Source organism: Monodelphis domestica, chromosome 5 (genome assembly GCF_027887165.1).
Source record: "Monodelphis domestica isolate mMonDom1 chromosome 5, mMonDom1.pri, whole genome shotgun sequence".
Taxonomy (NCBI): Eukaryota; Metazoa; Chordata; class Mammalia; order Didelphimorphia; family Didelphidae; genus Monodelphis; species Monodelphis domestica.
Window position 1 is genome coordinate 258,652,080 of NC_077231.1, and position 7,330 is coordinate 258,659,409.

At 38.6% G+C, this 7,330-nt stretch overlaps 1 protein-coding gene across 2 annotated transcripts in view; it reads right to left on the reverse strand.

The window, feature by feature from the left end:
- APBB1IP (amyloid beta precursor protein binding family B member 1 interacting protein) overlaps positions 1 to 6,665 on the reverse strand; it is a 129,397-nt gene extending 122,732 nt beyond the window's left edge. Inside the window, exon 1 of one of the 2 annotated variants that reach the window (XM_001376084.5) lies at positions 6,444 to 6,665. The gene's annotated coding sequence lies outside the window, so the exon portion shown is untranslated. Of the gene's footprint in view, positions 1 to 6,045; positions 6,409 to 6,443 lie in introns of those variants that run through there. The other variant, XM_016426336.2, reaches the window with a different exon arrangement.
- Positions 6,666 to 7,330: the final 665 nt, after the last annotated feature.

Genomic DNA, 7,330 nt, shown 5'->3' on the forward strand with positions numbered 1-7,330 from the left:
TTATTTTGGAAAACAATTAAGAATTATGCAAATAAAGTAACTAAAATATCCATTCTCTCACCCAAAGATTCCACTTCTAAGCAGATATCCTTCAGGGTTCACTGATAAAAAGAAAGGCCCCATTTATACCAAAATGGTCTATTCTAGATCTGTTAAAATTAAAATAGTTTTTTGGGGTAAGAATATCAATTTATTGATTATATCCATTTATTGGTTAGGCTAGCAACCTAACTGATAAAGAAATGTAAGTCTCCAAGGTTGTCTTGTTTAAAATGGTAATGCTTATTTAAAAATAGTAGCAGAAGGAAATTTGGGTGATCAGGTTACCTGGATTCAAATCTTAGTCCTTCCACTTACTAGCTATGTGACTTCTGGCAGGACATTTCATTTATATGGGCCTCAGTTTCTTTATCTGTAAAATGAGAGGTATGGACTAATCTCCCTTTCCAATAATACTATCAATGTCACAAATATTTTTCTGATACAGTAGTCTTTGAAAAAGGTTCTTGTGTCACAAAGTAATACAAATAAAATACAAATATGCTTACAAATGAAATACTTTTAAAGGCCTGTAAAATTTATTTTTATGTGCTGTATTAATTCTTATATAATATTAGGGAGAATTACTGTATATTCTTTATGTTTGGGACTTGGGTCAGAGATTCCATCCAATTTGCTGCTTTTTGCATTTTTTTATTCTTAAGAATTCCCAAGAATATCTTCTTTTTGAACAGAATTTGGCTAATAAGGGAAAGGGACAAGGTTTTGTTTCCTGTGTTTGTGTTCCCCATGGCACTGGTATAGGGAGGGGTGGATGGTTTGATGAACCATGTCTTAATTAGCTGTTTGCCAATCAAAAATGCCTTTTGAATAATAAACTCCTAAAAATCTATTTATTAAGTTGTCTGACCCAGCTTTGTAGTCCCTGGTCATTAGAGACAACCTTGGAGACCTACATCTCTTTATCTGTTATGATGCTGGCCTAATCAATAAATGGATACAATCAACACATTGATATTCTTGCCCAAAAATGATTTTAATTGTAACGGACCTATAACCAAGAGTTGGAAGGCACTTCATAGCTCTATTTATTTAGCTCTAGTCTCTCCCCTGAGTTGCAGTCTTTCATCACTCGTTGCCAATGGAACATTTCATATTGGATGTCCCAGAGACCTGATGTCAACTAAGCTGATTGACAAGAACTTTTCAGACTGGATGTCCTAGAGACCTCAAACTTAATTCTCCCAAACGGTACACGTTTTCTTTCTCCCCAAATTGTTCCCTCTTCTACATTTCTCAGCTTCTTTCAAAGGCACCACCATCTTTATACAGTCTTCCAGGTTTATAACATTAATCTTATCTTTTTAACTCCTCATTCTCCCTCAGTCCACATAATCATAAATAATTATAGCTAGCATTTATATAGTGCTTATTATTGCCATAAAGTATGTCAAAGTAAGTATTTTACAAACATCATTTCATTTGATCCTCACAACATCCTGAAAGGGAAGAGCTATTATTATACCCATTTTACAGATGAGAAAGTTAAGGCAAACAGTTTAAGTGATTTGCCCAAGGTCACACAGCAAGTATTGGAGGATGGATATGAATTCAGGTCTTCCTGACTCTAGATTCAGCATTCTTTGCACTGCACCACTTAGAATATCCCATTTGTTACCAAGTTTTGTCTTTTTTTTTATTACCTATATAACACCCCTCTCATCAAATCACCCTTCTTTCCCATCACACAACTACCACTTTAGTTCCAGCCCTTATCTTTCCTTGGCTAAATTACTGCATAAATAAATTGCATAAATAAAGCCTCCTAAGCTTCCCAGTTTTTCTCCCCTCTGTGCCTATTCTACTATACTGTGCTGTCAAAATAGTTTTTCTAAAGCATGGATCCAACCATATGATTTCCCTACTCAATAAACTCAGTGGCTTCATATTATTTATTGCCTCTCAGATCAAATATAAACTCTCCTGTTCAGCTTTTAAAGCCCAACACAGTGTGGCTCCAATAACATTTTATCTTTTACCTCCAAGTCTTTCACTTTGAAAAGCCCCAGGTACCCAGAATTCATTCTCACCTTATCTCCCCTTCCTCCTCCTTCTTTAAGATGCTGCTCAGGCACCATCTTCTGCATGCAGTCTTTCTTGATCCCCTCAATTGCTCTAGTCCTCCCTATGAAACTATCTTATATTTAACTCCTTTACATATGTTTATATTTATTAATTTTATATTTGTGATGCATATTTACACAGATTGTTTTCTCCTCCATTAGAATGCAAGCTCAATGCAAAAATGTACAAAGATAAGAAGATAAGTATATTTTAATAGAAGGTAGGGCATGATAGGGAGAAAAGAGAGAAAAAGAGGTATGATGTGGCACACAGAAACAGATCTCTGTGGGCTGCATATTGATTTAGAAAACCACAAACTAACATTAAATATATTATGTTATATTTTAATTTATTTTACTAAATAATCCCCAATCATATCTTAATATGATTCAGGGTAAGTGGTACACCTCAAATCTAGGAAATTTTGGATGGGGAATAAACGTTTTTAGTGGCAGGAATCAAGGAAGATTTCATGGTGACACCTGAGGCGAGCTATGAAAGAACAGAAGGACTTTGAAAAGTAAACAGAGGCAAAGATGGGGAGAGAATTCATTTTAGGCACAGAGGATGAGAACCTGAGAAAGTCGATGGAAGGTAAAGTTTGAGGGCCTGTGAATTGTCCAGTGTATACGGTAAGCTCAGGTTGCCCAATTATAGATGGCATTTGCACTTTGTTGAATGGGAACCATTTTTGCAGGGTAAGGGAATGAATAACATGGTCATTAGGAAGATCCTTTTTTTTAGGCATGTGAAATATGGATTGGAGGGAGGAGACACTGATAGTAGGGAGAAGAAATTAGACACTATTACAAAAGTCTAGGGACAGAGATATGATAAAGAGAGAAGGGCATGACTGAAAAAGCACTGGATTTGGAGAAAGGGAATATGGGTTTGTGTCCTGGTTTTATTCTTAGTAGCTGTGTAATCTCAGCTGGTCACTTAACCTTTATGAGTTTCAGTTTCTTCATCCACAGAATGGAAAGGAGGAGGCATTTTATTTTATTTATTAAAAATTAATTAATTAATTAAGAACATTTTCCCATGGTTACATGATTCATGTTCTTTCCTTCCCTTCAAAGCTCTCCACTACCTGAAGGCATTTAGATCAGAGGACCTCTAGTTAGTTCTAGGATCCTGCCAAGTCATAGGAAAAAAATGTGTTGCATGATATGAACAAAAAAGGCACAATAGACTCACTAAGTATTTTAGGTTCAAGAAGAATCAAAGTTAATTTAGAAGAATATTGGGAAATACTTGGAAATAATACTATTCTTAAAAAGTAGAGTGATTTCAGGAAAAAACATGGTAAGTCAAATGACAGACTAGACATTTATAGACCTTGCAATTTGTTCTTCTTTCTAAAACTGCACAAACAAAGCAAAGTTTCTGTCATAAAACAATCAATAAATATTTATTATGCCCCTTCTGTGTTTCAGGCACTTTTCTAAGAGCTGGGGATACATAAAGAGACAAAACTCAGTCCCTGCCCTGAAGGCACTCACAATCAAATTGGGGAGACAAGAAGCAAATAAATGTACACACATAAATAAAAAAATCATTAAAATAAAAATGCAAAAACAAAAACAGGATGATGAGTCAGTTATCTTTTAACATATAGTATGCATCCTAAATATGAATATATTTGAAAGATTTACATAAACTGGAAAGAAACTAGGTTTATATTGAATTTTGGATTAAGTAGAACTGTCCCTAAAAGACAATCTACATTATGAAATTGTGTTTTTTGAGAGATAATAATGCTGGAGACCTAGAATCTATTCGTTGTGACCACAGTCTCCCTTAACTAACAAGAAAGATAGGTTCTCTATAGAGCTCTGTGTAAGCCAGTTTCTTATCTCAGAAGTTCCATCTCTTAAATAGTGCCCTGCCCATCTCATGGCCCAGAGATATGCTATATACCAAGGGGTAATAACTATTTATCAAAATATGCTAGAATTCTGAGAAATAAAGAGCTTTGAACGAATCAATAAATTAGTAAGCTTGGCATTGGATATTTTTCCCTTTGGAATGAGGTTGTGCAGACTTTTAAGTTTATAAAGTAATGAGTAATTCTTTAGATATTAATCTAGATATAGTTAGCATTCGTTCAAGTCAGTAGACATTAAAAGAATCACAGAGTTGGAAGGGGCTTTAAAGAATTCTAGCCCTTTACCATGGAAAAAACCTCTGAGGCTTAGAAAGGTTAAATGACAAAGTTAGAGTAAGTAAGGGGTGGAACAATCACCAATATGACAAGTATTCTGATTCCCAGTTTACTCTACTTGCCTCTTTTCCATAGTGAAACGTTTTATTTTGGTTTTAAGAGGCAAGAATTTTTTTTTTAATCCCAGGGACCATAAAAATGGGATCTTTTAATTTCTTTGAAAATACTTTAAAAGAATAATTTAATTGAAATAATGAAGCAAATTAAAAAATTTTAAAAACATCTTTTCTTTTGAAAGCGGGCATCTACATAACTGAAGTATGCCCCAAATTTATAGTGCTGCCCAAATATCCCTTTCATTACTTACTGTAAAGCTACCAGAGACTCAGGAGATGTTTATCTAACAAGTGACACAATGGGCCCTAGTCTAAAACTTTTGGCTTGAGCCCCCCAATTCAAATTTAGTATTGCCATGAACACTTGGCACTGACTTAAATTTTGCTACACCAAAGAGCCCAAATGGCTTTGAAATAAGAACTGGGTGTCTTTTCCATGTTATTACTGTACTTCTCCAAAGTTAAATTTTGCTTTCTGATGACCAGTTCCTTTATTATGAGCAGATGCTGGGCAATTTTACCATACCATGTTTAAAGGAGCACAACCATGTGCTTTCAATGGGAGATTATCAATTCAACCGCACACAACTGGAAAGCTTGCCAAAAGCCACCTGCCACCAGTTCCTGATAGAAACTTTTGCCTTACTGTTAAAAACAAACTCCTCGAGGGAAAGAGTTGTATCATTTCTATTTGTTTATCTCCTGCCACCTGCTGATTGCTTGGTACACAGAAGTTGCTAAATGCTTTGAAAATAAAATTTACTCTTGTAATAAATTCCCATCAACAGTACAGAATTGTTGCCACTGACTTCCGGAATTTTACTTTTTTTTTTTGCACTTAAAAGAGAAAAAAAGTGATAGTTTTAACAATGCTAATAAGAAGTAACATTTATATAAAACTGAAGTTCTCAAAGGATTTTGAGTGTTATCTCATTTGCCCGACGGTTAGGGGGGAAAACAGCAACCAAAAACCCCAACAAAAGTAGATTATTCAAAGAAGAAATCCTAGCAAGAAAAGGGAACTTGAGTCTTTTATTTCACAGCCACTTGGGGTCTTTGGTCTAGCAAATTCCAAAAGTCAACGCCAAGGATGGGACACAACTGTAACAGAAACTGTTCAATTTTTTCTCCTGAAAACCACATTTATTCTATTAGAGGGCTAAAATCTCCAAACACCGTTCAAATCAGAATGAAAGCCAGGCTAAGGCTCTCTCTTGGTTTTCCCAGACAATCTCCACTTTTAACCAACGGTTCAGAAAGTCTGCCTTCAGGCAGCTTCTCAGTGTTAAATGGGGATAAACTTTAGCAATTTCCTTGGCAGAAAGTTGTACAAATCTGTCGAAACAGATCTAGGGTCCGACATACACCAAACACCTGTTAGTTTCCGGTGAAGTGGCAGGAGGGAAGGGGGATGGGGAGGATCGCAGAAGGGAGCCCCTTTAAAAATTTTATTTCTTGAAGAGTAAGTTGCTTCTAGGTGGAGAAAAGGAGGTCAAAAATGGGGTCGCTAAGGAAGATGGGACCTGGGGAGGCTGATAGCTGTTCCCCTCCATTGAGCCCAACGGAAGGACGCCGATTTTCAAAGTCACCCCAGGTCTTGGGCTGGCGAGGGGGACAATCACCCTAGCCTGGGAGGTTTACCTTGGTGAGCCTTCCGCGGTGTTGTTCCTGCGCAGAGATGGGGCCGTCGGAAGCTGGGTCAAGAGATGGAGAAGCAGGGCAGCTGGAGGGAAGATTCAGCGAGTCTCCGGGCGAGCTGGGGCTCTACGATTCAGCTCCGGGGGTGAGGGGGTGGCGTTCTCCAGAGGAAGTCGGTCAGCCTAGTCCCCCGCCCCCGGGTGAGTGTCAGGGACCTTAAGTGTCGAGTTCGCACGTGCGTAAAGACGAGGGCAGCGTGGCGGGACGCGTGGAATAATGGGGGGCCAGACCTGTATATTGGGGCGCAATTTAGCTACACTGCCCCTTCCCCTTTCTCTCTCCTTTGCCTGAGGGGGCACCTTCTCGGTTCGGGGTAACGGGGTTGGGGAAGTTAAACTTACCCTTGGCCTCTGCCTGCAGCAAACCCAGCCTCTGCGGTCGCCCAGTCCTCAACAGTTCCCCTTCCTGGCCCACTTGGCTCCCCGATCAGGCCTGGCCCACTCTCTGGGCTCTTGGAGCAGGGGAGGAGAAATGACAGGAGGGGAGAAATGACACCCTAGCTCCGGAGTCATTGGGCAATTGCCTCTTTTACTTACAGTGTTTACCGCTGCCCCTGCGCTCAGCGCTTCCTCTTTTTGAGTCTTTAGTCAAGTTCACAGCAGAAAGCCAATCTGATTGTTAGACAGGGACCCGGAAACTGCTGGGGGGAGGAGGGGTATTGGGAGTAGGGCCTCACCTGAATGTTTTATTTCCCTTCCAACACCTTCTTTTCCCTTCCAAAATTAATAAGAGATAACTTTTATATATAACTTTAACATTTGCAAAGTACTTAACATATATTAACTCATTTGGTCCTCACAATAAGCCTGCTATTATCTCCATTTAACAGATGGGGAAACCGAGGCAGAAAATCCAGATTTAAATGTAGGCATTCTGGATTCCCATGGATTATCCTTCTCCTCACCAAGAATCATCAGCTAGCTACCTTCCACAGCCTCACCTAGCAGGCAGGTTAATAATGTCTAGTATTTACACAATGCTTTAAGGTTTTCAAAGTGCTTGGCATGTATTTGATAGAGTGGAAGGTTGAGAAAGTTTAAGTGGTTTCTGGAGGGTCACAATTTAGTTATCCTCCCTCCCCTCCAGGTTCAGAGGCAGTATTTGAGCTGAGCCCTTCCTGCCTCTGAATCTAGAACACTATAGTCTAGCTGCCATCTCCATTTCCAACTGTCTTTCTTTGATAGGAATCACTTTATCCCTAGAATTTTTTAAATAACCCCAACCTTCT